The sequence below is a fragment of the Apus apus genome, chromosome 5, assembly GCF_020740795.1.
Source record: "Apus apus isolate bApuApu2 chromosome 5, bApuApu2.pri.cur, whole genome shotgun sequence".
NCBI classification, from domain to species: Eukaryota; Metazoa; Chordata; class Aves; order Apodiformes; family Apodidae; genus Apus; species Apus apus.
The window spans coordinates 40,594,921-40,620,482 of record NC_067286.1 but is presented as its reverse complement, the minus strand read 5'-3'; the positions used below and the strand labels follow the sequence as shown (position 1 = coordinate 40,620,482).

General features: G+C 38.9%; 1 protein-coding gene across 4 annotated transcripts in view; it reads right to left on the bottom strand.

Annotated features, from left to right (window-relative positions):
- The window catches only part of MIPOL1 (mirror-image polydactyly 1), a 189,728-nt gene that overhangs the window by 163,143 nt on the left and 1,023 nt on the right, over nucleotides 1-25,562 (bottom strand). For 2 of the 4 annotated variants that reach the window (XM_051622610.1, XM_051622613.1), the window contains exon 1: nucleotides 21,613-21,675. The exons of 1 other annotated variant lie outside the window; for it this stretch is intronic. The gene's annotated coding sequence lies outside the window, so the exon portion shown is untranslated. Of the gene's footprint in view, nucleotides 1-21,612; nucleotides 21,676-25,320; nucleotides 25,358-25,562 lie in introns of those variants that run through there. One more of the 4 variants, XM_051622611.1, reaches the window with a different exon arrangement.

The window sequence follows — 25,562 nt, the reverse complement described above, 5'->3', positions numbered from 1 at the left end:
TCCAGACCATTGATAAAGATACTAAACAGAACTGGCCCCAACACTGAGCCCTGGGGAACACCACTCACGACCAGCTGCCAACTCAATTTAACTCCATTCACAACTCTTTGGACCTGGCCATCCAGCCATTGTTTTACCCAGAAAAGCTTACACCTGTCCATGCCATGAGCAGCCAGTTTCCCCAGGAGAATACTGTGGGAAACAGTGTCCAATAAGGGATGGACATTCTGCTTACCTCTCCTTTTGTTGCCAAGATATTTACAGAAACATCTGTTCCTGTGCCTTTAAGGTTTCCTTCTTAAAGAGCATCCATTCTTTCCTGACTCCTTTGCCCTTTAGGGCTGTCTCCCAAGGGACCCTGTGAAAAAGTCTCCAGAACAGGCAAAAGTCAGCCCTGTGGAAGTCCAAGGTAGCAGTCCCACCAGTCCTGCTCCTTACTTCTATGAGAATTGAAAACTCTATCATTTCATGATCACCATGCCCTCGTCCTCCATTTATTTTTGTTTTCCTTAGTTTTGTCTTCTCTTTGACAATATATGCATTTTCTTTCTCTCCCTGCCTGCCAACTCTTTTTAAAGAAAACTGCAGAGGATCTCGTCAAAGACTATGTCTCCTTTTTTACCCCAGCTTTTCTCATCTTGGTGAGTATTCCAGGAAGCAGCTTTCTGCTGTGACAACTCCATTCATATAATTTTCATTCTAATAATGAAACTATAATATGGTAAAGTGTGGAACAGCCAATTCTTTTAGCCATTCTTCAGCTTTCTTTTAAACACTTTACTGGTTTCATAATTCAATTATTATGTATCACATAGGCAGTCAGGCCTCCATTTCTAAAGAGATTACAACGAGACTGACTTCCGTAGCCTTTAGGGATAAATACATATATTTTAAACTAGCTGTTGTCTTAGCTGGAGGCAAAAGAATATTTAATAGACAATTTTAGTAAAATCAGCACTACATGGCAGCGAGGGCTACTTGTATACTATTATCTGTTGACAAGATCATAGCCAGCAAAGGGAAGTGATTAATCCCCTCTGTCTGGCACTTGTGAGACCACATCTGAAAGGTGGCATTCCTCTCATGGATATCTTGGAGCAACTCCAGCAGAGAGTCATGAAGATGATTAGAGGTCTGCAGCACATGACTTAAGAGGAATTTGAAAGAATTGTGTTAGTTGGTTCTAAGTAGAGAAGGCTAAAGGGGAATTTTATTGGGTTTTAGTTGCCTTGTGAGCAAACATACAGAAGATAGAGTCCAGTTGTCTCTTGGAGACAAGCTGTATCACAGAAAACTCAAAGAGTTACTGGTAAGAGATTTTTCACAGTGAGGAAGGTCACTGAAACAAGTTGCTCAGAGAGGTTACAGAACCTCCATTGCTGGAAATGTACAAAACTCATCTGGATATAGCAACCTGATCTAACTGAGGAGATAGCTCTGTTCTGAGCAGAGGTGTGAGCTGGATGATACTCACAGGTCACTTCTGGCCTACTTACTTCATTATTCTAAGGACTGCAATAGAACAAACCCACCAAAACTAGCATCACTAAATTCTGGGCTGCTTTCTGCTTTACAGGGTAGGACAGTAGAGTGGGGGGCTGTGGGGGGAGCTCCCTAAATTATGCCTGCACAGCAGTAAAAGCATTGGAAAATGCAGTGCTTCTCAGGTGTGAACAGACACATATTTTGACTCAATGAACATGTGGTGTCTCCTCAACTTCAGATATATATATAATTTTTTTTAATCTAGCAACTAGATACAGTACATAGTACCTTCATTAACTATGATTAGCAACTTTCTCCTTGTAAGTGTGAAGTGGAGGGAGTTACAGAAGAATGGCACATCAGGACATGTGTCCAAAGAAGAGCAATGATGCTGGTGAAGGATCTAGAGAACAAGTCCTGTGAGAAGCAGCTCAAGGAATTGGGGTTGTTTAGCCTGGAGAAAAGGAGGCTAAGGGGTGAAGACTTCATGCTCTCTACAACTACCTCAAAGGAGGTTGTAGGAAGGTGGGTGTCAGTCTCTTCTCCCAAGCAACAAGCAATAGGACAAGTGGAAATGGCTTCAAGTTGCATGAGGGGAAAAATTATAGGAAAAATTTCTTCACTTGAAACTGAAACTTACCAAATAATAGTCATCTTCAACCAGTAGGAAGGAAATGCCTACTATGAAAAAAACCAACCCCATCCAAAATGTTAAAGTTACAAACAATGGAAAATTCAAAAGAAAAAGGTCTTCCAAAAAGAGCTGCAGGAAAACTTTAAGCATAGGTAGAACTGTCAGGTTGCCCATAATGAAAGCTCTGTCATTTCTGTTCTTGTTCAAGCAATGAAACAGTCCAGCTTTTCTTCAAAATATGCATTTGAATAAATAGATAATTCTCATTCATCAATGTTGTCATAATTTTTAATGATATACAATACAGGGAATAAAAAAGCTGGACATACTTTTTAAAAAACATTTCTTTACTAGGTTTTGAAGAAAGGTCATTTTAAACCCCTAGTAAGCACATAATTCAGACAAAACACAAAATTAATTTACAGTGAGGAAGCCTTAAAGAATTTCCTTGGGAACATAAACTACAAAGAAGTTCATGTAAGTTGAAAGTTACACAACTGACAGAAAAAGTTCTTATTAGGAGTTCTGAGCCTTAAAATCAGAATACTTCCACACAGACAAATGAAAAAAAATAATTCCTGGAAAAATTCAAGACCTAGGATTATTTAGTGAGTTTCAGCAATATTATTCTCTTCAGTTTTTTATAAAAAGAAACACATGGATGTTCTTTCTTGCAACCTCATCATAAATTTAGATATCTTGCATTCATTATTTCTTAATTAATCAAGCTGCATGAATGTTTTCATTGCCAAAACATTTCATGCCAGAGGTAAAAAATGTGAGGTTGCAGAGAGCTGAGACAGCAGCTGAATCTTGGCCCCACACTAGTTATTCCTGGGTGGAGTAAAGGAGCTATAAATCCACTTACTAAATGAAGGAGGAAAAATCATTCCTTAGCACTTCTGAAACCTAGGCTTATTTTGATTACTGCTTTCTCTTGCACATAAATGTGCTGGACAGTTTGAAGCTTGTTTGTCAGATGTTCTGGGCATTACAAGCTGAACTGCTTGACATCACTAAAAAAGGAAAAATGAAGAAAATCAAAACTTTCTAGCTATTGAAGTACAGGTAGAAGACAAGATCAAAAAAGGGAAAATCTTGCCAACAGTTCAAATAGTCAGAACAACTCTGAAGACATTCTTGGACATTGTGAAGCTGTAAGACTTCTAGACTCCAGAGTTTTACCTCCCATTTCATGTTGAAGGAACACTTGACCGAACCAGGTATGTGCATGAAGATGGCATCATAGCATTAGAAAAACTTCTAAATAGCTTTCTAATCCACAGTCAAACTCGGAGGAAAGAAGGGAGTAACATTTCTTAATTTCTTAAAACACACTATGAATGAAGGCAACTTTGTTTTAATGTTGTGCTTTCATGAGTTGTTGCTGTCAAAGACAAATATTAACATGTTCAGATTTCAATGTAAAAAAGGCGTAATTTTTCTAATAAAGTTATGCTATCTTGACACCGCTTTCACAGAGGTCTTCAATATTCTTCTTTTAATTTCTTTAAGACTTTAAAGCTACAACATCTAATAAATTATTTCCATTGGTAAAAACTTACACCAACAAGTCACAGCCCTCTTGTGTTTTTTTCTTATTTGAAGGAAGTATTTCATCATACTCAGTTTTTCAGCTGCATTGTGCATCTGTTGAACATACTGCTTTGGGACATGAGGTAAGACTGAAAGGCTGCTGGTTTTGTAATTTACTCATCACAGTGAACTTCAGTGAAATGTAAGATTATTTTTGGTTCTATCAAAGATACTCACTATAAAAAAAGCTAAACCTAAGGCAAAGGTAGTTTAGTACTTAAAAGATTTTCCACAGTGCTTTCACAACAGGTTGAAAAAACACACCTACTCTCAGACATCCACTAATTGACACCTCCATAAAAACCTGTTTCTCAAGACATTTGAGAAGTCTAGAGACCCTATAACTAGCAAACTCATGCTGTGATGACCTTTTTTTTTTTTTTTTTAATCAGTTTTGTTTCAAAACATTTTGCCTAAGAACATGAGATATTTTTTATGAATTTCCTTATAACTGGGCTTTAACATTAGTCTGGATTAATTTCTATGCCAACTGGAACAACATTTTGCTTTTTTAAACCATCACATTCCTATATTAGTAAACAATGACACTTTACACAGAATTACAGGATTACAGTTTAAGAAAAAGCTCCATCACTGGGTTGTTTGTATCACATGTGGGATTTTTAAGAGCTGCAGATGTGCAGACAATTCTTAATTTCCCTGATCTGTCTAATGGACTGAATGGCTGTATTATTGGGAAAGAAAGTGTAATATGTAATAATAAATAGCTTCTCAATAACATATCTGGTTTGACACATATATTTTTTTTTTAACTTTTAAGGTAAATGTAGAAGTGCATATTCCATCAAGTAGAAAACAAACTACTGGGCAGATGCAACTGGAGGGGAACCTCAGTATGATAGCAGCACATGCTATTTTTAGTAAGTTCTCTCTCGTAAGTACAAGACCGCGAATGTTTGCCAAAAGAATTTTACATCCAGGAGGGTTTTTAAAATATGAAAGATACTTTTAAACTATGAAGAGAATTATAATTTTTGCCTAATATTTAGTAACCTTCAGATAGTGTAATTCCACTTCAGATCCTGGAAAAACATTCTGGAGACAAATATTAGTCTACCACTGGATAGTGAAGAGGAGGAACAAAATTACATTTCAAGGGGAAACTGTTCTAATTAGAGTTACCTTGTACACCTGCACAGGAGTCACCTTCAGTACAGTGTGAGAAAGTGTGTTGCACCCCACAATTGTATTTATTCTTGCTACCATCAAATTATGAGTCCATAAAGCAAGAAGCTGAAGTTTGTTCTCAGGCATATTTAAATCACCCTACATTTATGCTACTGTAGTGCAGAAAACTAACTTAAATACCCTTAACTGTTGGACTACACACCCCAGGATAATGAAGCCTCTTGCACCCAAATCTGTAACATTTATGGCAAAGGAAGCATTTGTGGGTGCTTCATTCTTTTGTACTGGTGGGATACCAATGAACTAGTGGACCAGGTCCACCAGCGCCTTTTCACAACTATATCACATCAGAAATGGCCTCATTATGATGAGGAAAGAAATCCCTTTGTATCAAAAATCTGAAGGTGAGTCTGTTTTCACAGGGAGCTGCATTTCCAGATCTGTTCTTCTGCAGTCCAATCAATCTTTGCCACTTGGAAAGATGGGCCGATCACATGAGTGGCAGACCTCAGCTGTCTGACCACCAGCCCAGCACATGAAAGCAGCTGAGCTACTGCCCCTGCAGTTCTACACTAGAACTTCAAGCGTACCCGACAACCCAGTGATCAGACCCTGACCCTGTCACAGTGGCCCCTCCTTTGCCGAGTGAACAGTTACAAGCTTACAAAGTACAACTTCTGAAGAAAACCAAAGACTATTTGTAATCCCAGCGCTTACCTAGAAGAGCCTTTCAGTGATACCTGACCAGCACCCTGGCTGCTGAGTGACTACTCACCCCCACTACTCTCTGATGAGATCTAACTCAGGTACAGTGGGAAACCACTGACCTCAGTGACACTGGTACTTTGACAGGAGCCCAGAAAACCTGGAGTTTGCAACAAGCAACAAATGTAGAACTCTCTGTATAATATGGGCAGCTGACCAAGACATGTTTTGGAAGCCAACACTTCGGAAAAATGCTCAGCTTGACAAAATACCTGTCACATGTAGTAACATTTTTTGTGAAGTCAGTGATGACATGTCGATACATCTGTTTCTTACCACCCTAGGACTCAAAAGCTTCAATACATTAAGTCTGGAAAAACCTGTCACTGGATGTTACAGTTTACTTATTAAATATTTGTGGTAAGACGAGTGGCAGTCATTTCGTTTAGATATCTACATGTTTCGAATTTTGCCTTGCAATGTGGTTACTTAGAGGTTGTCTCCTTTAGTTGGGACTGACAATCACCTGAGGCACCTGAGCGTATATTCTTCTCTGTGCGAACCTAGAATCCATTTTATTGTCCTGCCAAATCTGAAAAATAATTAAATTTCCTTCTCATTAAGACACACCAGAGATCTGATTCTAGATAAAATAAGCCATCCTGATAAATGTTCCTGATAGGAGGCAATTTATTACAGAAATGTATTCTTACATCATGGGCTCCATAATCTTCACAGCATTTGGATCCCATCAAATACATCTCCAGCACAAGGAAGGCTGCTTGAACAGGGCCAATCTAATTTCTCAGTGTTCCTGCAGCAACAGTTCCATTCTCACTCACAAACTTTAGGCCAGTTTTGCATTAATCTCTTCTTAAAAAAGAAGACTTAATTTGACTACAGGTAATACATGCGAGGATGCAGAGAGCATTAATCCCTATGCATGCCTTCTAAAACAAAAAATACTCAAAATTCTAACACTACAATGCAAAAAAAAGTAAGCATAGTAGGATAAATGGTGCTTATCAGTTTAATTTTATTCACTTGGTATTTTCCACAGTAGCAATGTGCTTTGCAAGTGAAGGGGTTTCCATTTACTGACCTTGACATTCATCAAGACCATACTGTGATTTATATTGTGAATTCCAAGCCTTTATCAGATCTTATAAATATATGTAAAATACATAAAACAATTATCCTAGTGTAAAATTGAATTTTATCTCTCTGTAACCAGCTTTTGTCTATGCTACATATTTCTATGTTTGAATACAATTCAAAATTAATAACAGGTATAATTTATTTTCTGACTTTTCATTATCTTGACATTTTAACAATCTTATTTTTTATATACTCAGGGTTTAATTTTATCTAGGGCTTCAACCCCACAGTTTCTTTTTTGATGCATACAATGTGCATTTCACCATACCCGTTCAAGGAATAAGCCTGCTAAAAGAATGTATTGGCCATGTAGAAGACCAAAATACAATATAAAGACATAATAGGACTTCATAACAAAGAAAACCACCAGATTAGGAGAGAAAAGGCAGAATTGCAAGTAAGTGACAAGGGGGAAAAAAAAGAAATCAGAAGAAATCACAAGTTACACTGAGATACTAGTTCTGAAGTTGGTGGTTCTGGAAAATTATTAATTAGATTTTTGTTTATTTTTTTAATTTATTTTAATAGCTGAAAAAGCAGGGAAGCAAAAGTATCCTGACAGCCGGTAGCCCCCCGGTACCGGCTTGGGACATCACTAAAGGGCAGCCACAACTTTATACTGAATACTATAGTTTTAGCAATTCAATATAGAGATTGGTCTAACCTGGACATCAGTGGTTCATGAAAAATCACTTTTTCATGAAAAGTGAGCAATTTTTGGGCTCAGATATAAATTATACAAATGTACCAACCTAATTGTTTACTTTCTTTTCTTAGTGCAATTAATTAACATCACTTCAACTAACCATCCCTAGTGTTTTACTACTTCAGACATATGTACATCAATTTCAAAGTCAACTTTGTCTCAAATCAACATCTCACTACTGAATCAACTATACTTTGCACACAAGGGCTACAGTTTACACAGAAACTTTATTTTAAGCAACACAAAAGGCTGAGAATTATAGAAGGTCAGGGAAGGAAAAGACACAAGAAAAAATTAATTTCTCCAAGGTAGCAGATATGCAACAAAAGCAAGGAGCTGAATTCAGCTATGCTACTCATACACAAACATACACAGTACATTATGAAAAAAAACAAATAAATGAATAAATATGAAGAATGGCACAGCGATATGGTCTGACAGCAAAACTGCCACCTTCCATACAGGGTCGAAAGTCCACGACCACAGCCACTCTGCACAAAGCCAGACTGGCCACATCAGTGCTGCGTGCACACCAGCAGTTGGATTCCTTCACGTCTGCAGCAAAAGAAGCTGCTCACTAGGCCTTTGTGATTAGAGGAAGAATGTCATAACCATGGTGGTCCAGACTGCTATGAGTAAAAACAACACATCCCAAAATGAGTGGCCCTTGGTTTGAAGTGGCGATGTTCAGGATGAGGCATGTTTGGGAAGCAGCCCCTCGAATACCTTGTGATAAACGCATGTGGAGAAAATAACACGAAAGAACACTGTAGTCAACTGAATAAAAGGTTAAAGAAAATAAACAATATTTTTGCAGCTTAGCATTTATTTGTGAACAGCTGGTGCTACTCTATGCTTGACAGAAAAGCTATGAAGCTTTGGGGAGCTTGACAAGACAATCTACGGGCTTGAATGAAATGTTCAGCTTAAGGAATCAGAATAAATCTGATGACTGATGTGCTACCGAACGTGACAGACTGTCAGCTGTTTTAAACAGGATCTCTGTAGGACATACTGAAAGCCATTTTTTTTCCATTACCTTAAACATACTAAGATTTTTTCCAATGAATTCTGCCTAATCTATTAAGATAAAATATATTCTCAAACTTGCCCTTTCAATAAAATAATGAAATAACCATTTGGCTTACTCGCATAATTAATTCATGCTGACACTGTACTTCTGTGATTAACTTACATCCGGTCCACAAAATACAATAAAAACTATTGCTCTTGCTCCCCAAATTAACTATAAAATTAATGAGCAATAAGTGACTAAAGCAGCCTAAGTCCTATTCTTATAGAGAGCTTCATATAGAGATCTATCATATTGTTTATCTGTTATCACAGCAATTAAATGCATTCTTAAGTGAATCAGGAAAATATTCTAGTAGTATCTTTTTCCATATTTGGTGCAGATTTGATAAAAAAATAGGTATAGGCATTCTCCAATAGATTTTTTTAAATCAAGAAAAACTGATTAACAGAAGTCCTACAGTGAAATGATAGTGTATCAGATAACTGGGATAGATTAAAAAACACAAACTCTAATTTTAATCTAGCCAAATCCTAAAATATAGTTAAAAATTCTAATGTACACAAAAAAACCCCACTTGAATAAGACAAAAATCTTTGGAAGGCAATTTATGATATTTTAAAAATCACAGAATGGTTTGGATTGGAAGGGACCTTAAAGATAACCTAGTTCCAGCTCCCTCCAGCAAGGGCAGGGACACCTCCCAGTAGGCCAGGTTGCTCAAAGCCCCATCCAACCCAGTCTTGAACACTGCCAATGATGGGGCATCCATAATTCCTCTAGGCAACCTGTTACAGTGTCTCACCACCCTCACACGAAATAATTTCTTCCTAATATCTCATCTAAATCTACCCTCTTTCAGTTTGAAACCGTTACCCATCATCCCTTAACTATGCGCCCTTGTAAAAAGCTCCTCCCCAGCTTTCCTTTAGGTCCCCTTCAGGTACTGGAAGGCTGCTACGAACTCTCCCTGGAGCCTTCTCTTCTTCATGCTACGAAAGTAAGCACCAAAACCTTTGGCAAGATCTAGGCTCAAGTGGGAATATGCTTCCTCTATCAGACTGTAAGTAGTTCCTGCAGAAATTACTGAGGTGCTTTGCCATTTCCTTATCCTAGACCTAACTACTCAAAACTGTGCTACAAACAAAAAAAAATAAGGAAAAAGGAATTTTGTGACATTCATGTGACTTAGATATTAGGGAATGGGCAAAATTGCTCATTAGTGGATTAGAAACAGCAATGTCCATTTGAACCACCCCACATTTACAAAGCTGAACAGGGAAGCACACTTCTGAGCTTATATAATGTGCTTCCAAAGGGGAATAATAATCAAACCACCACCAAAGTCATTCAACTTTCAGAAAAGGCTACATGTCACAGATACACACCTTTTAAGAAATTTTAACTAATTTTAATAACCATTTTAACTAATGGGTGAATTTTTCTCTTCGTTGGTTGATTTGTGCTCAACTAAAATTTCATACCACACATTTCTACAAAAAAACCCAGTCCATATTGTTTACCTCAAAAATATCAGTATTAAACCAATTTACCTCGCTAGTTCCCCTCACTGCTATTAAGAGTGCCACAATTAACAGTAATTATACCAGCAGAAAACCTGTTTCTAGGCATGGGCCAGGCTGCAAGTTCATAACCCCTGTATGTTTATGCCAGAACAGAGAATTAGCATTTTGAAAGATGCTTTCCATTGAAGCTAGTGAGCTTACATGTCTGAATGAACATTAAACTCAGAATATAAAGCTTTGCCCAGTCCTGCTACTAAGATGCAAATTTAAGACATAAAAAGCTCAAGGACCTCAGTCAACACAGTTTCACATGTCAGACATCAGTTGTCAAGGTGTCCTGTTTCTCCCCCATCTGCACTCAGAAACCACTCAGATTTCAGAAGACCAACAGATCTTTTTTAAACCAGTTGCTGTGTTATAGCTGCTTAATAACACAAGCTTCTACACAACCTGGTGATTAGTTGCGTTTTGCAGGAGTTCTTTAAATGGTTCAGTTCCCATAATCTCCTCCCTCAATGCAACCTGGTAACAAAAAAACTATAGCAGTGATGAAATCTCATGCTATGGACAATGATCAATATGTCTTTGAGGTATGCTATACTGTCAAGAGAAAAACCTATTCTGCTTATACCACAATTAAAAAGTAATCTGCCTCAGTTATCACCTGAGATGTTTTGGATCAACAGAAACGGAACCAGAGCTCAGAAGCTCTGATTGTTCCCAAAGCTTTTCACAGTCACTAGCTCTAAGTTTCTATCATCTTCCCTGGGTCAAAACAGCAGACCTTACTACAACCTCTGCTATTCAACACATGTTGTACTTCCCTGGTAAATGCTTCAGGCACTACATAAAACCTCTCAAAAGAACCAGGTGCTGATACAGAAGGAATGTTGAACACACACAGAGGTGGTCTCCACTTTCTTCAGGGCAACTGCCAAATTCAATCGATGCATCAAGCACAGAAAAACATTTGTAATCAGTCACCTTTTCATTATGTTCTCCATGCAGTGGCAGGTGCAAGTCTTGATGTTTCTGTGTTTCATTTTTAAAATACATTTTAAGGCCAAGTTTAATGAAAGCTTGTCTTTTTTTCTCACCTTTTAATGACCAGTTAACACATCCTGTTTATTTTACCGCTCATTTCATGTTTCATAGAAGATTATTAAGCTCCTCCTTTGCTTCAAAGGGCAAACATACACTGGAATGTCATTTTCGGGGTGTTTTATCTTTTCAGCTCTACCCTGTATTTCAATGAAAGCTTTACTGTCAAACTTCTCTGGAGAAAAGGATGCTTTTTCAAGAATTGTTCCTTTCACAAGAAAATGAGCTAAAACTTTGTAACCAGTCCCTGAAAGGGGGAAAAACCTTATATTATAAAAACTAAAGTAAAATATTTATATTCTTCCATAGCTTCCTTTTTGTGCTAATATCACTGCCTCTGGTAGTAACTAAATAAAAATTCAAGGAAGACAATCACATAACCATTTTAATCATCGCTAAAAATAAAAGGGTGTGATCTTTTTCAAACCAACCAAAAATGGCTTAAGATACATTGCTAAGGCCAAATCTACATGCTGAAATTTCATGTATGTGAAAAGTTAATGTAGTGACCAACTGCTGCATAGAAGGCAAATTCCAACTTATTAAAAAAGTTTTAAAATTGACATTCAAGTAGATTATATTTACATAAATGTATACGTCCCTACATCAAACATTTGAGATGTATATCCAGCTAAGCTTCTAGCATAAATACATCCTTCTATGAATTTACAAAATACTTTTCATAACACATTCTGGAATGAGGTAGAGTATTTTTGCTATTAAAATATATGTTACTGCTTGTACTGAGTCTAGTTTGGATGGAGCTAACTTTCTTCATAATGGCCCACATGGCAGTGTGTTTTGGATTTTTGGTTAAAACAATGCTGTTAATACACCAGTGTTTTGCCTGTTGCTAATACTGCTTGCACAGAATCAAGACTTTTGTTTCCCATCAACTCTTTCACTAGAGAGAGCAACCTGGGGATGGGCAAGAACTTTGGAAAGGACAGAGCTGACTCAAATTGGCCAAAGGGATATTTCATACCATATAAGATCATGCTTAGCAATACAAACTGGGACAAAGCAAGAAGGGGGTATGCAGTTTTCAAAACAGCTGTTTCTCAGAGACTGGCTGGGCTTTATTATGCTTGTGGGTGAGAGGTGATGAGTGACTATTTGCTTAATTTGCTTTTTGTTTTGATTTTGATTTTTTGTTTTCTTTCTTCTTTTTCCTTTGCATACTAAACTGTCTTTGTCTTGAGCCCTGAGTTGTTTCAGTTTTCCACTCTTCCTACTCTCTGCCCCATCCTGCTGGGGGTGGTGAGCAATCAGCTGTGTGGGTGCTCAGCTGCTGGAAGGGGTGAGCCCACCATGTGACTGTTTTTCTTTTCTCCCTCCAAAGCACAAGGATGTTCATAGTTGTGGTTTGTGTTTGCTTTTTAAATGAACTGAAATAGTAACAAGTTGAAATACTGACTAGAGCTTCCTCTCCAAAATGCAACTGACACTTGGGTTTGGATGACTGGAAAGCTGTACTGCAGTTTGCTATGTGCCATGTTAAAGAAAATCCATAGTTTAATCTTCGCAAACCATAAGTACAAGTGAATACTTACCATTAAAACAAATATCTTCTAACTCAATAATTTATTTTTAGACAAATGCTTTCAGAATCTCACTTTTAACCCTCTTCCCCAACACCTGAACACTGACTTCATGTGCATAATGAACAGCAGGCAGAAACACATTTCCAAAGATTATTTCAGATTGCAATTTAGCTGAGTATTCATGTAATCATCAGACAAATCTGCAGCCTCTGAAAACAGCTTTCTTTTCCTTTTGGGATACAAGGTACTGTATAGGAGTGATACTGCACATAAATATTAGTCAGACCAAAACCACTGGGAACTCACACCCTTCCTATTGTTTTGAAATGTAAACATTGTCATCATTAATTTCAAATTAGAAATGCAGGGTATATGTTATACAAAATATGTACCTGCTAAAATCACAGAATAATCTTAATCTGCTGGATTTTTCAAGTATATACTTACTGGCATGAACACAACAAAATCCCCCACAGAAAGAATAAAAACTTATTACCTCTTGTTATCTCTAAAACATTATCCTCCTTTCTCCCTTTAAAGTTAAGAACTGCATCTCACTTTTTCAAATAAAATTAGCACCTTGCTATTTAGGAACTGTTCTCACACTAGACGTACTTGTCTACACACTAAACCACATCAGACAAACTTCTTTCTGAAGGAAACTTGCATGTTCACAGCTTTACAAGCAGCCGTCACAGATGTCAACAACCCAAGTCCTCGGTATCAGTTGAACTGCGTAACACAGCACTGGGCTGAGGGTGTGGACGCACACTGTGCAAAACAGGGAACACACAAGATTAGCTACTGCTGATTTTGAATTACTGAACTGCACCATTCAAAGAATTTCAATACTCAAAAACGTAGTTCCAAAAGGATCAGCAGTTAGCATTACTGAGAAACAAAAATTTAAAAACCCCAAACCTTAAATTTTAAAAGCAAATTCTTCTGCTTTATAAGTTTCTTAAGAGCTTCCCATGAGCCCTATTTCTGATGGTCTCAACCAAGATGTACCTAACAACAAGCAGTTGACTCAGAAATTAACTGAAAAGGTAAAAAGCATGACACACCAGACAAGCTCTCATGCTTGCAGCACTCTAGAACAGATACAGGTATTTCACCCAATCACCTGCCCTCTGTGAACACCACAAAACTGTCCTTAAGCATCTTAGCACATGGTCATTGCCTTGACTTGCACAGCTAATATGAAGATTTAATTTTAAATCCATGATCGTTTAATACATATGAATAAAACATATTACAGAATCATGCTCTAGAAGCCTCTCCTGCCTGGTTCTCCGGGTAGAGAGGCTGCAGGTACTCACCAGCCTGTTCAGGGCTGGCTGTTGCTACAGGGCTCCATCTACCTACCGACTTGCGATCCTGCACACCCGCGGGAGGAGAAGGTGGGAACAAAAATTTAAATCTCAACAGCTATTTCACATCTCCATTCGTAATGAGATCGGGGTATTCAGAAAACACTACTGCTTCAGAAGAAAACAGTCAACCAAATCCATGCACTCACAAATGCTAGGTGGAAAGAGCTGTACACACATGAAAGCTTCTATTTTCCTTTAATATTTTTAAAATGTGTCTCAAAAACTCTTCAAAAGAACCACCGTTTTCTACAAGAAGCAACATATGACTATGCCCTTCCAATACAGATATAAAGCTTATTGTTCCTTCTTAAAGCAAGCAAACACAGATAACTCAGGAAAACTACAGAAAATTAATTGTGTATATATCTGCACAATGTTAAGGCATTAAAGGTGCCTCCAGTAGGAGACTGCTATCAGCTTCTACCAAGGGTATTTCCACACTATAGCAACTACAGCTCATGCAGCTATATTATGTCTAACTTTAAACATTAATTTGGCTACTGCTGCCATATGCATCATTTCTCAAATTGAGCCTGACTTAGCCTTCAACTTATGTTTGGTAGTGAAAAAGAGCAGTATCTTTTCCTCCCTAGGAGGAAGCCTGTTGGGCTCAGGCTGTAGAAGAGAAGATGGAACAGAAATCAGCAGCATTAGTACCACTTCCAGGCAGCAGTTCAGGGGGTTACCTGAGCTTGTTTTGAACAAGCTTTCTGTGGTAACTACGGAGCAAAAGCTGAGGAATTAGACAGCATCTGCCCAAATCCTGATCACATCTAAATGGTAAGTGCCAAAATACGGCTGACCAGTCAACCCAATTCTGTTCTCCAAGGCATGGCTAGAAAGATCAGGTGCTAACTTAAGATATGGTGCAAGGTAAGAGACAGTGCAGGTATTAAAAAAAGTCAGGTGCACAACTCCTCCTCACCTCTTTTCTTTAAACACCCTGTGCCACACTCAACACCAAGTTGAAGGCAGCTAAGTTGGACTCAGCACTGTCAGAGGTACAAAAGCAATGGGGTCAAGGTAAGGAAATCACGGAAATACCCACATCTCTCACACTGCACCTATACACGGGAAAATACGAGGATAATTTAGTCAGGAACACCTGGAAACAGCAAGAAAGAAGGAAAAGAATAAGGAGGAATAAAACCCAGGTACTATGGGATATCCTATAAGGCAGGGAGAACTGATGACAGCAGGGAATTCATGCAGTTCCTCCTGGGGCTCAGTTTTCCCAATTTAGCTTGTCTCCCTAAAATGGTAATTGAAAAGACTAATGGACAAAATATCTTACAATGAATTTGCCTAACACCACAAATTCAGAACAGAATGCCTTTTTTTGTTGGTTTTTTTTAATTTTAAGGAAAAACAAAACTTAAACTTTTAAGGTGGCTTTTCACTTGCTAAATTCAAATTTTACCAAAAATGCCTCTTAAAATACAACTGAGCAGAACTCTTGGGTTGCTGATGTCTCTTTAAGGAACAATGACATCAATGCAGGCTACACTTGAGAAGGATATAGGTGTGGAACTACATCCTTTTTCATCCTACATAGTCAGGTGCAAAGAGAAAAGTTTAACTTCAAGATTCCTGTGGTCTAATGAAAATAAATACCATTACAAACAGATCCAAGAATACAGACTTATTAAATACTGTTTGTTTTTCTTCAGATATAGAACATGGGTACTGAGATATTTAACTACTTCGAGTCTAATTTTTATTCTGCCTTAAACTGTTTATGCTGTCAGCAAGCTCATGGTATCCTGACAACCAGCAGAGGAAAAAAAAGGGAAAAAAGTTAACTAGTATATGTGAAAACAGATTTAAGTTGAAAGATGAGTATTTGATTGTCTTTCTTTGGTTACACTGAGCAACTGAACGTCTATGACACTGCGTGTATCGCTCATCTAGTAATATTTATAATAAAGAAATTCAAAGTCAGAACACATTTTAGTAGTTCTACAAAAAGAGCTAAAAAACATTCAACAAATCTTAAAATTGTGGTGGATGTTCCACTACAATTTTCCTCATTACAAGGAAGGTACCAAGGAGCAAACTGGTCAGACAGCGCTTTTGTAAAACTTCAGACAAGGAAAACCACATCCTAATACTCTGCTGTAACAGAAAATAGAAAAAAAAAAATGTGTCTGTGCACACATGCAATGCACACTACAGAAAAACATGATGAAAAATACTGCTTTGTTTTTCATGCTTGTATCTAAACACTGACATAACCAAGTTAACACATTCTTACCTACTGAGCACCTGTTGTTGAAAAATCCTCCAGAACTTGCAAATTTATGTACTTGAATGTGAACCACAAGAACAACACACTGAGAAACAGAATCTTAAAGCAAGTCCAATTGTAAATCAAATAAATTTGACATGAGGAAATTAAATGGTGCCTTTATAAAAGTGTTACTAATAATTTAATTATATCAATACTAGCAATTTTATTATAGGGCAGGTATAATTCTGGCAACTACAAGAAGCATAAATTACAATATCCAGGACACTGTATTAGCTATGTATCATCTTCACATTTCAGCATCTAATCTCTCTCAAACAGGTCAAGGTGTTTTTAAATAAATATATAACCATGTACCATACCATTATTGAGAGAAATGAATACTTAAAAAAGAACACACTTATTTTATGTAACTTCTTTCAATAGCATTGAAGTGTCCTAGAATAACTTTCTAATTATGTTCAGTTAAGTATTCTCAGTTCTCTAATAATGCTCAGCTACAAGCAGAGTTTTTTTTATTGGTAACTAGGCTTATCAGTCAATTAAGCTTCTAAAATGAATTTAAATTTATAATACATAGGAGAAAACCCAGAACAAAAACAGAGTACAAACTGATCTTTTTTTTTCCTAAGAGGTAAAATATGTAAGCATTAAGAATGGTTCTACTTCTTCTAATGACAATTTCTAGTTCTGTCTGACCAAGTCTAATTCATACACATACACCCCATCATGAGGGAACTCTTCAGCACTAAATACTCTCTTTAGAAGTGGACATTTTTACTTTTAAGCTGAAGTACAAGTCAACATAAATTACTAGAATCGTACATTTTAAAAACACTGTTAAAAATTCAGTCTTTTTGCTTCAAGCACAGTAATCTTTGTTCATGTTAAATTCTCTCACAGCAAAGCATCACACAGTATTTTCAGAACAGGTTCGATTCAGACATAACCCTGCTCTCATTCCACAAATCCTGATGGGAACTGCCTGTCCCTCCCTCCCGAGAGCTAATCAATAATCAAGCATTTTAATCCTTCTTTGTCCTAATACTACATTACTGAAGCAGATTAGATTTTCTAATTTATTTCACACTTAACATTTAAATTAGTGTATAGCTAGCTGGAATATTACTACTTAAATCAACATATAACTTAAAGATAAAATTCTGTCTTCACAGATTTACATAAAAGGACAGAAAGGATAACATTTGTCTACCAGCACATTACGGGGATCTCCTCAGCTCAATTTACTATGGATTTCATGGTGCAAAAATTAATACCCTCCAGGAGCTCAACTCATTACCAATTATTTCTTCCAAACCTGCAGTGTAATCCCATACTGCTGTGACTGATGGAAGTTGTGCTGTTCACTTAAAGCAAAGTTCAATCTCCTCATTGATTTGCTACTCTGGCAAGTGATACTGAGCAAAATGTTACCAGAGATGTTATCTTGGCTTCTTTCTAATATGAAAAGATACTATGAATCAGTCTCATATATTTTATTCTCTGCTAAAAGTAAGAGCAACATATTGATAATTTTAACTACACATAAAGTCACCAACAAAATTATATGCCTTTTTCAATGTTGATTTCTAGAATACATTTTAGTAACAAAAATGACACACAGCCTGTAGTCTGCTCACAGACCCTACTCAGCCATTCATTGCCTTCCCTACTCCAGAGCCCATAGCAGCATCCCAGCAAGTCATCAAAAGAAAAGCTGTACGCATATTCTGGTGGTGAACATGAAGTTGACCATAGGCCACAGGTGCCACATCTCTAGTTTTCAAAATAAAAACTGCTTTCAAATTAATTAACTGAACCACTGAGTTTTAAATCCTCTGTAATAATGGAATAAATCTGACAATGTCTTTTACAAGGCTCAGCCAAGTGTAATGGTGCGTAGTAAATACAACAGGCTGTTTTCATGTGTAGTTGACCTTCAGTGGAACACAGAGGAAACCCATAAACAACAAATACTGCATTATGATAGCTATCCACTTGCGTGTGATTTAAGTGATCATGGCTCTGTTACCTGTACTTGGGACAGATAAGCATGTACCGTGGCTCATGAGGCAAGCAGGGAGCACAACAACCATCCTATGACTTAAAAAATGGGTGGCTCAAAGCAGCAGAGCAAATGAGCATACACATTGTTCTTTCACAGCTGTATCTGCTTTGCAAATTAGGGTTCAATCCTGTTGCTATTACCTCTTCAAAGCAATTTTTCTTTAAAAAGGCAAAAGCCAGCAGGAATATCTGCCAGTTGTAGTATTACCCTGTAGTTACATCTGTTGATAGACTGCAGCCCAGTAATCTTGGTTGGTTGTTTTAAAACTAAGTTTCAAAACATACTTTGCCCATATAGGGTAATGTGTAAAAGTAAAAAGCCTCTGCATATATTTGGGAGTTCTGCAAAAAAGTGAACATCAAGTCAGATCACAGTTTAAAAACATTTAATTACCTCCATGCTGCCATTAACATGCAGCATCTACTATGGAGTATGTTTGACAGCCTAGAAGCTTTAAAAGGAAGAAGTAAAAATATTAATTAGAACTTCTCTCAGGTTCATGGGACTGATTTTACACAAAACCATGATCAATAGGCAGGACTCTCTCCCCTTTCACTTTCAGCTCACACATACGTTCTTGCCTTCAATTCTAGTGAATAATTTAATGATTCTTTCCACAGAGAATTACCAAATCCATATCTTCCCTCCTCCCCTAATCCCTTTCAGCAAGCTCTGGAAACTTCCTTAGATTTTTAATAAAATAGGCACCTTTAAAAACTCCGCAAACTGCAAAAAGCTAAAACTGTACCAAGGAGCATCAGCACCTTACTCCTATTTCTGCCAGTAACACAATACATGGGTTTACCTCACTGCAAGAGAAATAGTAACCCTGACAAATGTTTTGTTTCTTAGTGGTCAAGACAAGAGAGTAACACCACAACAGTGCATTTGGAATTTAGTATTATCTAAAATGACTTCTAACAAGCACGGAGAGAGTATAACAGAACACAAAGAAGAAAAGTAACATTTCCATCTCCAAAAGGGGCAAACTAATAATTGAAAAGGAAATGAAATTAATCCAGGAACAAACCAAACAAACAAAAGGCAAGAAGTTTAATCAGTTATGTGAAAACTGGGGAACAGATTTTAAAACTTCATTTGCTACCCACTACTATTGGAGAGAGTAGTCCCCATTAAAAATTATGAGAAGCAGGCTCTAAAGAACTTGCAATATCACTATATTAAAACCTGTTATCATTACAAAAGAGTATATACAAACACCTACAATGAGGAACCATTTACTAAATCTAAGACAGTACATAATCTTCCTGACTACACGATCTACTAGTTTGATTTGAGCCTTTTCAGTTTAGGTATAGAAGAAAACTAGACAAAAGATCTGATAGAATCATAGACTGCCAGGTTGGAAGGGACCACAAGAATCATCTGGTCCAACCTTTTTAGTTAATACTACAGTTTAAATGAGATGACTCAGCACTCTGTCAAACTGAGTCTTGTGAATACTGGTGGAGAAATGGCCAGGAGGGAAAAGGAATATTCTGCTATCATATGTCCTCTTCACAGACAAATTCCCCAAGTCCTAGAGAGCTGCAATCTCCCTGATAATGCTGTCGCTCCCAGTGATCAGATGCAGCATTGACTGCATAGCTTCACAACTCAAACTCCTTCCCCCAAAACATGCATCAGCAGCTGTCCCTACTTTCTAAAATCCTGTGCATAATTTTACCTGAGTCCCTTCCTTCACTTTCCATACTGCAATGACAACTGCAGAAACTTCTCCTCAGCTGGACAAACAAATCCAGTTTATTGCTTTCAAGAGCCTGAAATCAGTGCTGATCCCTGTATCGGTGCTGGGCAGAAGAGCTCAAAGCAGTGATGCCGATGATACCTCACTGGTGCATCCTAATACAGCTGAAGGACCTTGTCATGAATGACGACATTTCGCATACTTTAAAGCAAAGCAAAACAGAAACAGAACTACCTCGCAACAGACCATGTTTACTTTAACTGCTGATTTACATTTAATTCCTGTTAAACCTCATAAGATCTTAAAGTTTTTACCATAATATATTTAAATAAGCAAAAAATTGGAAAGAAGTGTTTTCAGGTTGAACTAAAGTTGCATATTCCCAGAGCAAAACTGGCCAATAGATGCTTAAGGTACAAAAAAATAAACATCAATCACATCATTGTGTTTCCTTTGGACCCAGAAGTCCCACAAACTCCATAATCTGCAGCTCCAAGACCTGTCAGAAAGCACACTTTTCTGGTTAACTGATTTTTCTTCTACTACTAAAGCACAGCAACTTAAGACTTCTAACAGAAGTCAGAACTTCCACTGTGCCACTGCAGGGCACTTTGAATTCCCAAACTTGGGGTCAGCAAACTCCTGAAGCATTCAGCTCCATCCACCTCAACCCCTGAAGCTGTACCTAGACCCAGTTGTAGTTGTTCCCAGGGCAAACATGGCAGGGTGTGTGGTCTGTGATACAACAGGCCTCTGTGTACACATACTGAACGTTTTTCCTCCCAGCTGTTCACACTGAGAAGCCAGTTTTTTTCCTCAAATGAAACAGACCTTCACAACACCATCAGGAAACCGGATAAGTAGGAAACTTACTTAAATGTGAAGCTGAGGTGTACAATATATTGGGACTTCCTAAGGAGAATTTTTGACAGTCGTATATGTGGAAGAAAAAAAAAAAAAAAAAGAAATGACAGCTTGCAAACTTTATTTTGAGTTCCTGGTGCGTTCTTTCTTTCTTTCTTTTTTTTTTCCTTCAATATATCATTAATCTCAGTACTTTCCATAGGCTGTTCTCACTGGACACTAAAGATCCAGCACCGATCCCCTGAATTCGTTCGGGACAGGTTTTGCTCCTGGCTCTCCAAGCCACCTTCCCCGCGCTGCCCGCCCTCCCGGGAGGCGGCAGCCTCTCCGACCCTCCCCTCCCCGCTGAGCTGACAGCATCGGAAACTCCAACACGCGCATCTCTGCACGGGAAACTTGCTTCCCCGTCTCTCCAGCTGTAAAGCGGGCGAGAGAAGTAACGCTGATCCGGTCAAAGGGCTGCGCCGGGGGCTGCCACGACCCGCGCAGCCGGTAAGCGGAGCAAGGCCCCAGCGGCAGGGGAAGCAAGGAGGCCGGGCAGGGCCGCCCGCCGGCCGGGAAGGGGGTGAGGGCAGAGCAGCCCCTGCCAAGGCCGCCGCCCAGCCCCGCGCAGGGCGCTGCGCACACTCCAACCCGCGATCCTCGGGACAGCCGCGGCCTCGCCGGGCCACGGCCTCGCCGGGGGCAGCGCCGCTGCCGCCAGCCCGTTACCTGCGCGCTCCTCCCCCGCCGCCGCTGCCGCCGCCTTCACAACAAAGCCCGCGAGCGGGCGGACCCGAGAGCGCGCAGGGGCGGGGCCCGTGGGCGGCAGCGCCCCCCTGCGGGCGGGAGAGGCGGCGCACGGCGGCAGCCGCGGTGGGACCCGGGGACACGCAGGAGCCGAGGGGTCCGGCCCCTGGCACGGGTTGATGGCAGCGGCGTCTGCCCTGCCCGCGTCTCGCCCGCAGGGGAGGAGTTGTTTCCTCGTCGGGGGGCCAGCACTGGAGTGCTGCGCAGGCTGGCCAGGAACTGCATTCCCTGCTAAGGGATACGGTAATCACGAATGGAGGGAAAAACCCTGCCAGGGCCATGACGGAGAATGTAGTGGCACACGTATGCCAGATGAAAATGGGATTAAGCCTTGGAAATGCTTTATGAAATCGGCAGTGGGAAGGTCGCCCTTTGCAGGGGACTAGTGAGGGGTGGACGATGTGTACAGGAGATGTGTCCTCCATAAAAGAGGCTTTCAGCGGGAGACTGTGTCGAGGTGACAGATTTGGGGTTTGAATACTGTGAAACAAACTTAATCATTTCCTAACAAAGCAGAGTTTATTATTTTAAGGAGCATGTGTTATACTCTTCTGTAAACATCTCTCTGTACATATCTCTGCATGCGCTCTGGACATTATTTTTCAACTTTTCGTTGCAGTGACAGCTTCTGAACAAAACAAAATCCAGCCAACCAGTTTCTGCATGTTCTGATGAACTCCAAATTCTCCATACTGTTGAACTGCTGCAGCATGTTCCCATTAATACTCGATTTGCTATTTGTATCAAAGGGACATTGCACAGGCAGACCTACATCTCTGGAACAAAAAAGTTGTGATGCTTAAGCATCTGCTTTTTGATGATACAGAACACTGGAGATTTGATGATCCTGCAATACTTATTGAGCAGCAGTCTCAAAGAGCCAAACCAAGGGATCCAGTGCAAATGTTAATGAAACATTGAAGTTGAAATTTTAATTACTTAAAGGTCAGCACATTCTAAGTTTATTAATTTATGGGAGTTACTCTGTATTCCCACAGCCATCCCTACCCTGCTTTTACATAGGTCAAAGAATTCAAGTGACTGTTTATTTGCTGATGCATGTGAGTTATATAACTGAATTTTATAGCTAAATCTTATTCCTCTTTGCAATAGCGAATATTATTCCTTTTTAGCACTTTATTAACACTTCATGTATTTTCTAGGTTCCCACACTTTCCAGTAGCAATAAAAACATTGTATTTCTCTAATTTTTAATTCTAAATTACAAAGGCTGCATTTCTTTTCAAAATTGCAACCTCTATTCAGTTAGCAACAAATGTTGCTAAACTATCCCAAAACAATCACAGATACATAGATATGTACACTAAAACACCAAAACAGTATTATGACTTCATGAAAAGAGTTTTCCAAACACACCTATAAAGTTTTGGCTTCCAAAAACTATGATGCCTTCAATCACTTCTCAAAACAAGAAAATGTGTTAGGAAAGGTTTGACAAATTCTTCCCAGGAAAGCCTGTGAGGGGTCTGAAAACACCAGTTTCAGAACCTGATGCACAAAAGCCACTTGTAAGCTGATGAATTCTCAAAATGCAGCTCAGGTAAAAATAATTTGGCTTCTGTTGGTAGAAAAAAAGGGGATTTCCCAGTGAATAAGGTGGACAGTTAAGTGAGATTAATTTTGTTTCAAATAGGCTTTAATTATTTTGCTTAATTTATTTCCAGATTCCCTTCCTCAGTCTAAGGGAGAGCTTAGCAACCTTTTTATTTTCATCCGTCCGATCTGTAGAGCTGTGATCTGAGCACTTGCTCCTTTATAGCACTATCTGAAACATACTGTCTCCGACTGCACTGCTTTCTACCTCTGTGAAAGAAATAATAACATTTTAATCCTGATCCAAAATGTATTTTGTCTTTTGTTTAAATATATTTTTCTCATACTCTTTGATTATGTGAATTCTGTCAATTGGAATGCTGGAACAGTATTTTTTTCCTGTCAATCAACTTCAGATATTTCCCTCTTTACTTTTATAGTATTTAAAGTATGCCTTTCTTCACAATGGACTTTTTCCTCTACTTGTTCTGGTTTCCTTGTGGGAAAGATATGGTATTATTATAACAAAGGCAGATTTCTCTTCTACCTTAAAGGTACCTTTCCAGAACTGGAGGTCAAGGAAAACCACCATGTATTCTCTTCAACTCTGCTATGCTACATATATTCCTAGAGTCAGAGTAACGAAATCCCGATTTTAGGATAATGCCTCTGGTGTGCCTAGGGTTCACTGTGCCTTAGATTTTACCTTAAATTGACTACCTCAAAGGCTTTAAATGAACATCTGGAAGCACCTCTCTTGCTAAACTAAAAAGTATATAGACAGCAGACTGCAGTTAAATACTATCTCAGACATGGAAAAATGCGCATAAATACATTGTTCAGACATAACTATGAACATAATATGTTCAGATCTAACTTAGTATGTTTCTTAAGGAATACAGAAAGAACTAGGTACCAATACTTGCCTTTGGTAACTGTACTGAAGGAATATGTAAATGCACCTAGTTACAAATTACCTATGCTTTGAGTTTACCACAAGCTGATGCCATTGTAATGCAACAGCAATCTGTCTTTTTTCTTCAGGGGAGAGAAGTTAAAAAATAAGGATGGAAAAACTACCTTTCTTTTCCTTCTATTTTGAAGATGTGCCAGGAAATCTAGCCTCCTAGTTCTGTTTGAAGATCACATGAAGGACTGCTGATTAAAAATTAATATTCTTGTATGTGTTAACATAGTAGGGCTGTTGGCAAGAAAGAAAGGAAAAAAAAATAATCCCAAATTATCCACTATTGGTTAAACAGTCTAGAACCTTATTCAAGAGCCATTTCCTTGAATCCCTCATCTTAATTCCAATAAATGTGCCCTTGATAGCACCCATAGCTATTTTCTCCCTCAAACAAATGTAATTGAGCTTGTATGTACCCCTAATTGTTAGAAAAGAAGCAAAGGTTGAGCTCTGAGTAGACAAGCCTTCCCTTGGAGTAAGAAAAATGGATAGTACTGGAGGCTGTGGGCTACATGCAAAAGGAGGAAACTGAGAAGAGAAAGAGGAACCACAGTGCTATTCCAAGTTAGGGGGAAGAGAAGTAGAGACAAAAAAAAAACTTCACAGCGAGATGGTGGTACCCTAGGGGTTTGACTAGTAGAACAGGGCTACTGATACAGCCGGGAAAGTAAACCACCACCTGTAATGGGACCATGAGCCGAACTTTTGCAGACTCCAAATCCATAGTAACAGGTATTCAGTTGTGTTCAAGGTGTAGTTTATTAACCTGACTGCCACTTCAAATCTGGCTCTAAGTCAAAAAGACTGCGTGTGTACTAGTGAAAAGAAAGGGTCTTTGCCCTGGAATAGATGTCCTTGTGTGTCGTGTATCCATATGGCTAAATTGTCTAACCCTTCAATGGTGGCACCTCTGGAAATGAGCCCATGCTGCTCCCACGTTGTACCCTGGCATTGTCTGGAAAAGCACGGTTTTGCTTGCCTTAGCAAAAACAATGTTGGGGACTGTCAGCAATGGGACTGTGTCCTAGCATGCAAACCTTGGCACTGTTTCATTTACTAAGCTGGTCCACATAACACATGCAATAGTAGTTCTCCAAGTGAAAAAATACCTGCGTCCATGGAAAATCGAAGAGCAGGAACCAAAGTCTAGAGGTTTTAAACGAAGAGTATGCTTCAGAAAGACAGCCGGTGAGCCAAACGGCACCACCAAGCCTTCCTGGAAGTGCAGCACCAGGGGCTCTGCGGGTGTTAGCCAGGTCCCAGCAGCGGTGGGGAGCAGGACTGCAAGTGTGTGCAGCATGGCACCAGCCCCGAAGCGGGGAGTGAACGGCACAAGCCGGAGGAGCCGGCA